Raw genomic sequence first — 7,286 nt, 5'->3', positions numbered from 1 at the left:
GTGGGGATCTGGTGGAGCGGAGCTCTCGAATGTTATTACATGAAAGCGGGTCTACGAGCTTTATTATTCTATTCTTACTCGAGAGTGATATCTCTTTAGGTTTTCACGCATGTAGTTTTTCGCATGGTGAGAAATAACTATTTTCCCGTAGCTCCCTTATTTATACGATGACGTTGGATTTTAATTCCTTATGAATGAGGTGATTTATGGATTTGCTTATAAACTTTGTTAACGATGGATTTCATGAGAGCTTGAGCGACGATACTAATTGCTTTAAGCCAGTATTTAAATGATTTCAATGGTAGAGATCTTATATGAAATGGTTTGATATTGATTTAGATGCCTACTTCGCATTAACTTATTGGTTTTACATATAAGGCACAAATCTCCCTTTTGAGTTAATTTGTTTTTATATATTCTTATATTTTTAATATTCAAATCTTCTGCCTTTAGCTTGTTTCTTATCTACGCCCTACTCACGGGGTTGATGATCTTTGAGTCTATGAGACTCATTCCCTTATTTCCTTTTTGCAGATAAGTGATTACTCAAGTGCATTGCTCAGCACATCGAGAGTTGCTGCAATGTAGATAATGGCATCTCTTAGGCTCCCACTCCGAGTCACTCCACTGCCTAGAGGTCGTACCGTGGCGAGTAGTCAGCCTCATAATGATTAATAGTTATGGAACTGTATTTGTTAAAAAATTGATGTTGTGTAATGATTGTCACTCATTAAGTTGAATATGTTGTGTAGTTATTAAACCGGATTATTGGTATCTAAACGTCATGATTTAACTATTGTGTTTACTTAGTTTAAATGAGCTATGGCATTAAAATTGTGAGTTGAGTTTAAATTATCATGAAGTTTAACTAGGGCTTATTTGGGACTTAGCGAGTTTACTTTCAAGTCTCGAACGTCGGTAACGATCGAGGTAAGAGGTCGTTATAGCATTGGTATCGGAGCCATAGGTTTAGTCAAGTCCTAGAAATTCTCGTGTCAAGCAGCGGAGTAGTGGGGTCGATGTAGAGTCTTGTTTATAGTTAGTGACTGCAGCACCGATTATAAGCAGGATGTTATGTGTAATTCTACATATATCTTAGAAAACTACCTTGTGTAATTATGAGAGATGACTAAATAACGAGAATTGGTTGCCGATGTCCAGGTTTGATATGCTACCCTGGACACAAGCACCATTGAGGGCCACGGGTGAGACAGACGCACCTAGAGAGATTGACGAGCGATTACAAGTTTTTATCTAACGAGGGTGAAGTCATCCTAGGACAAGGGGAAGGAGGAGTTCCTGACATTCGAGTGAGGGTAGTTCAAGTGATCGAAGGAGTGCTAGTACGAACAGCACAAGGGTTGGTGGACTTACTCTAGAGAGTGCTACTTTGGATGAACTAGTTGCTGGATTGCGAAATTTGACCCAATAATTTACAGAATTACTAAGCAATGTGCTGGTACAACTGAAGAGTATATGCATTCAAGTTCACAGGATTCGAATTACGATTCAAACATGAATATGATAGATGAGGAAGAACCAGATAAGGAGGATGAGGATAATTTGAATGATGATAAAGGGGATGATTCAGTTTTCATTATCTGTATTTATGAAGTTAAAACCTCTATTATTTACTGGTTCCATCGTGGGAGAGGACCCGTGCAGATTCTTGGATTTGTAGTGCTTTGGGAGCTTCAAGCACAAGGTCTGTAACATTGGCTATATTCTGTCTTGAGGATGTAGCGCAATAGTGGATTACGTCTTACATGTGGGGTAGACCTAGTAATAGTGGTCTGCTTGGTTGGAAAGAATTTGATAAAGCCTTTATGGACAGATTTATGACTCATAGTCTGCGAGTGACTAGGGTTAAGGAGTTTGAGGCTTTGAAACAAACACTCGGGATGATGATATCTGAGTATGATGTGCAATTTACTCAATTGTCTAGATAAGCCCCATATCTTGTATCTACTGAAGAAATAAGAGTGAATCGATTTGTGGCTGGACTATCTGAGTATCTATTTAGAGTTGTTGCATCGTAGAGGTTGGATTCCTACTCTAATGCAATGGATTGTGCTCAATTAATAAAGGGTCGTAGTATGGAGGCTAGAGCATTTCGTGAAAGTACGAGAAAGACTACAACTAAAGGGCAGACTAATCAAAAGAATACTAATTGAGAAATGACTTATGGAAGGTCAAGTCAGCTTGGTAAGGGGGATACTGCTCAGAATAAAGGACAAGTGTTAAGTAGGACTCAAGGGTCGAGGAGAAACCCCCAGTTTAGTAGTTCACCTCACCGTGGAAATTTTTTTGGAGTAGGTAATCTTTGAGAATTGGGTAATGAAATGACTAGTCCTAATAGTCGATAGATAGGTCAGAGGAGCCCTTATTGTGTACATTATGGCATTACGCATGTGGGGCCACGTGTTCAATCATGTGATGTATGTTTTAATTGTGGTCAAATGGGACATATGAGAAGAGACTGTCTCTATAGTGGGAGATTGCAAGGAACTGGTCGTGGGTATGTACAACCAGCATCAGTGGTAGTATCTGCAGTTTCACCTTCACCTAGGAGAGGTCAACCCGATAAAGGTAAAGGAATAGCTTCTACCTCTCGATCATGACCTACTGAGTTAGCACCACAAGGTACTTATTGAGGAAGACAAGCAAGAGTATTTGCCATGGGTCCGCAAGATGTGCCTGCTTCTAATGATGTGGTGGCATGTACTCTTTTGATTTGTGATTTTGAAGCATTGGTATTGTTTGATCCTGGAGCTACCCATTCTTTTGTTTCCTTCAATTTTGTGTCACAATTGAATAGACCTTGTGAAATAATGGTAGACCCATTGGTAGTGACCATTCCCTTTGAAGAGATTTGTATAGCAGAAGTTGTCATAGATCTTGTGTAGTTCAAATTAACTACCGGGAGACATTAGTAGATTTAGTGTTATTGATAACATTGGAATTTGATACAATATTAGGAATGGATTGGCTATATGATTATTATACCAATGTCTATTGCCACTAGAAATATGTCGAATTTAAGTTTCCCGGATAAGTTCCCTTTATCATCTATGGGTATAGGAGCCCGTGTAATAAGGGAATATTAGCGGGAGTCACAAGAGTGGAATCAAAACAGAATTATTTGGCGTGTGTAGTAGCCAAGGAGGAAGTGTTAATGGAGGAAAGGTTTCGGATATTAAGATTGTGCCAATAGTTAACAAATTTGAAAATGTGTTTTCAGAGGAATTGCCAAGGTTACCCAAAAAGGGAAGTTAAGTTTTGCATTAACTTGATTCCTAGCACGGAACCAATATCCGAAGTTCCTTACCGAATGGCACCAGCAGAGATGCGAGTGTTGCGAGAGCAATTACAAGAGTTAGGGGGAAAATAATTTATTCATCCAAGTGCTTCACCTTAGAAAGCTCCAGTACTATTTGTAAAGAAAAAGGATGGAAGTTTGAGGTTATGTGTGGATTATTAAAAGTTGAATAATGTGATAATTAAGAATAAATACCCACTTCCCAAAATCGATGATTTATTCGATCAATTACAAGGGGCGCGATGTTTTTCAAAAATTGATTTACGCTCTGGGTATAATCAGTTAAGAATTCGGGAAGAGGATATCCCAAAGACCGCATTCTATACGAGGTACAGGCATTATGAATTTTTGGTGATGTCTTTCGGTTTAACTAATGCTCCTGCCACTTTTATGGATCTAATGAATAGAGTGTTTTGTGCCTATTTGGATAGATTTGTGGTGGTGTTTATCGATGATATCCTGGTGTATTCTCAGAGTCCTGAAGAACATGCACAACATTTACGAATAGTATGGAAAACACTTTGAGAACGTGAATTGTATGCAAAGTTCTCTAAGTGTACTTTTTGGTTAGAGAATGTTAGTTTTCTTGGACATGTGATATTAGAGGAAGGGATTGGTGTTGATCCGCAGAAGGTTGTGTCAATTCAAACTTGGTTAAAGCCGACTACGGTTACTGAGGTTCAAAGTTTTCTTGGCTTGGCTAGGTATTATCATCGATTTGTGCAAGATTTCTCAAAAATCGCAGAACCATTGACCAAGTCGATGCGAAAAGGGGCTAAGTTTGAATAGACTGATGAATGTGAGAATAGTTTCTTGAGATTAAAGGAATGTTTGATTTTGGCACCGGTCTTAAGCTTACTGAGTGGCCCAGGGGGATATGTGGTGTATTGTGATGCATCAAGGGTTGGATTAGGATGTGTATTGTGGTAGAGTCATCGCGTACACCTCAAGGCAGCTCAAAAAGCATGAGCAAAACTAGCCTACCCATGACTTGGAGATGGCGGCGATAGTATTTGCATTAAAGATTTGGCGTCATTACCTATACAGTGAAAGCTTTGAAATATATACCAATCACAAGAGTTTAAACAATATATTTCAACAAAGGGATCTTAATTTAAGACAACACCGATGGATGGAATTGCTCAAAGACTATGATTGTACCATCCAATATCACCCTGGTAAGGCGAACGTAGTAGCTGATGCCTTGAGTTAGAAATCTATGGGAAGTTTGCTGCATTTGATAGCCGAACGACAAAGTATAGTGCGTGGATGGCAAAGCCTAGGCAGTATGGGGGTTAAGATTGACATTGGTGGGCCTAGTGTCCTTATTGCTCATTTTCAAGTACGAACAATGATCTTGGACTGAATTCATAGTGCTCAGGATCAAGATGAATACGTAATGAAAATCTTGGGCTCAGAAGAGCAAGATCAGAATTTTGTAATCGAGGGCCACAGTTTACTAATAAGTTTTGGAGAAGTTTACATCAAGCTTTAGGCACTCGTATGGACTTTAGTACTGCATATCATCCTCAAACAGATGGTTAGTCTGAGCGGGTTATACAAACGCTTGAAGATATGTTGAGGTCAATAGTGTTGGAAATAGGAACCACATGGAATCAACAATTATCTTTGGCGGAATTCGCTTATAACAATTGCTACCAAGCTAGTATTGGAATGGCTCTTTTGGAAGCATTATATGGAGGGAAGTGCAGATTGCCTACGGATGGTTTGAAGTGGGAGAAAGGAAATTGTTAGGTCTCGATTTGGTGCAACAAGCAACTGATGTGGTGTGTTTGGTAAGGGAACGTCTAAGAGCAGCGCAGAGTAGACAAAAGTCTTATGCGGATAATAGATGTCATCCTCTGGAGTTCCCAGTGAGAGATTTTATATTCCTGAAGGTATGCCCACTGAAATGAAGTAAAAGACTTAGGAAGAAAGGGAAGTTGAGCTCGAGATGCATTGGACCTTTCAAAATCTTAGAACGAATTGGGTTAACAACATATCGACTAGCTTTGCTGATGGAATTAGCTCGTGTGAATCCTACTTTTCATGTGTCTATGTTGAGGAAGTATGTTAAGGATTCAACACATGTTATACATTATGATTTCCGTTGGATGAAGGATTGAATTTTGAAGAGCAGCCAGTAGCAATACTAGATCGACAAGAGAAACAATTATGTTCTAAGGAAGTTGTCTCAATAAAAGTCTTGTGGCAAAACTAGTCGATGGAGGAGGCAACATGGGAACCCGAAGAGGAAATGAGAAAGGAGTATTCACATCTTTTCCAAGATTAAGGTATGATTTACAGGCCCACTCTATTTAAATTCGAGGACGAATTTGTTTTAAGTGAGGGAGATTGTAACACTCCGTATTTGTGAATAGAACTCAATAAGACCTAATCGATAAAGCAAAGGGTCAATTGATAAAAAATATAAGTGCCAAGGATCGATAGTGGGCAAAAAGAATATTTTGAAATAAAATAATATTTTTTAATATTTTAATAATAAAAAATATTAAAATATTAAAATTTTAATTATTATTGAGATTAGCCATTAAAGAGGATTAGATGACCACTCTAAGTGGGGGAGAAGAAGTAAGAAAGAAATTCAGAAGAAAAATGACATTAATGGGACCCGCATGCCTTTATGAAATAAAGCATGAGCGAGTAAGTATATATTTAAATATTATGGTGACACGTTGAGGGGGTGTAAACCTCATATTATATTTGTACACATGTATAAGGAGAAAATAGAAGGAGATTAGAATTTAAGAAGTATCGGAAGGACTAAGTTATAAAGCATGAAAGTTTACAGGGTCGCAAGGTAAAGAAGGAAAAGTTAGAGGACTTATGTGCAATTCTCAATATTTGAAGTTAAATGGGATAGATTTTGGACCAATGAGCAAAAGATGTAGTGTGTGCATGAAATGTGAGTGGGGATTGAATTGGTCTAATGGGAATAAGGGATGAATAAAGAAATTAAAAAAAATGAATGAATGAAAAAGTGTGGGAAAAGTAATGTGGCGGATGGACATGTTGCCAAGGCTTTTGCCTTGTGTTTTGTCACATAAAAGAGAAAAGAAACAAGCCACCAAGACATGCAACTTTGGGCAATCCGCCCATGAGAGAGAATAAAGAGAAAAGAAAGGAAAATAAGGCAAAAGGCAAGTGATCTTGGGCAATCCGCCCATGTAAGCACAAAATGGAGAAAACTAAAGAAATTTTCAAGGCTTGGCCTTGACAGATCCGTCCACTGCCAAGAAGAAAAGAGAAAGGAGAAGAAAAAGGGAAGACAAAGGAAGAAAGGAAGGAGAGAAAGGGAGAAAGGAGGAACAAGAAAAAAGAAAGGGAGGGTTCAACTTAGTGAACCCAAGGCAAGGTAAGTGATGAGATCTTCATTCTTCATGACATGCATGCATTGTAAATCAATTTTAAAGTGTGCTTTTTTTTGTGGTAGCAACAACCCACATAGATTCAAAGGACCCGAGGCATGCATGCAAGTAGATCTTGGAATCTGTGGTGATTTTGAAGTTAAATAAACAATGGGTAAGAGTTTTAGCTTTGAAATCATATATATACAAGTTATATACGTAAAGGGTTTTCCAATCGGGAAACAAGCTTTTCAATATAATTTTTGTCGAAAATGTGCCTTATTGATTGTGTGATGTGCATTCATGAATGATTTCATACTCACCATTCTGATTTGATGTCTAACCCTTATGCAAAAAGCTTTTATATTGTAAAGTGATACAAAAAGGGTTTTAGTACACTACCATGATCAGTATTTTGAAAATGTTTGAAATGATCGTTTGAATCCCCGATTTGACTTTTAAAAGGTTTTATTAAATTGGGAGATTCAAGAGTAGGTCGATTGTCACTTCGGTTAAGTGTGACCGTTGTGCACAAGTGAGCTCCAACTAGAGAACCTTTGGGTCACGGGCTGGATGTTAGATATGGCTGGGGCCATGGT

The 7,286-nt window shown here is 38.3% G+C and overlaps 2 long non-coding RNA genes across 2 annotated transcripts in view; both read left to right on the top strand.

Moving 5' to 3' along the window:
• Positions 1–852, top strand: part of LOC110426265 (uncharacterized) — a 4,443-nt gene extending 3,591 nt beyond the window's left edge. The window contains exon 2 of the long non-coding RNA XR_002446116.2: positions 535–852. This is a non-coding gene — a long non-coding RNA (uncharacterized LOC110426265). The remainder of the gene's footprint in view (positions 1–534) is intronic.
• Positions 853–6,396: 5,544 nt separating this feature from the next.
• LOC110426324 (uncharacterized) overlaps positions 6,397–7,286 on the top strand; it is a 1,617-nt gene continuing 727 nt past the window's right edge. The window contains exons 1-2 of the long non-coding RNA XR_002446129.2: positions 6,397–6,695; positions 6,774–6,862. This is a non-coding gene — a long non-coding RNA (uncharacterized LOC110426324). The remainder of the gene's footprint in view (positions 6,696–6,773; positions 6,863–7,286) is intronic.

The sequence above is a fragment of the Theobroma umbraticum genome, unplaced genomic scaffold, assembly GCF_002168275.2.
Source record: "Theobroma umbraticum cultivar Fairchild unplaced genomic scaffold, ASM216827v3 scaffold_55.0, whole genome shotgun sequence".
Lineage (NCBI taxonomy): Eukaryota > Viridiplantae > Streptophyta > Magnoliopsida > Malvales > Malvaceae > Theobroma > Theobroma umbraticum.
Note: the sequence above shows the minus strand (reverse complement) of the source record. Positions and strands in the feature narration are given on the sequence as shown.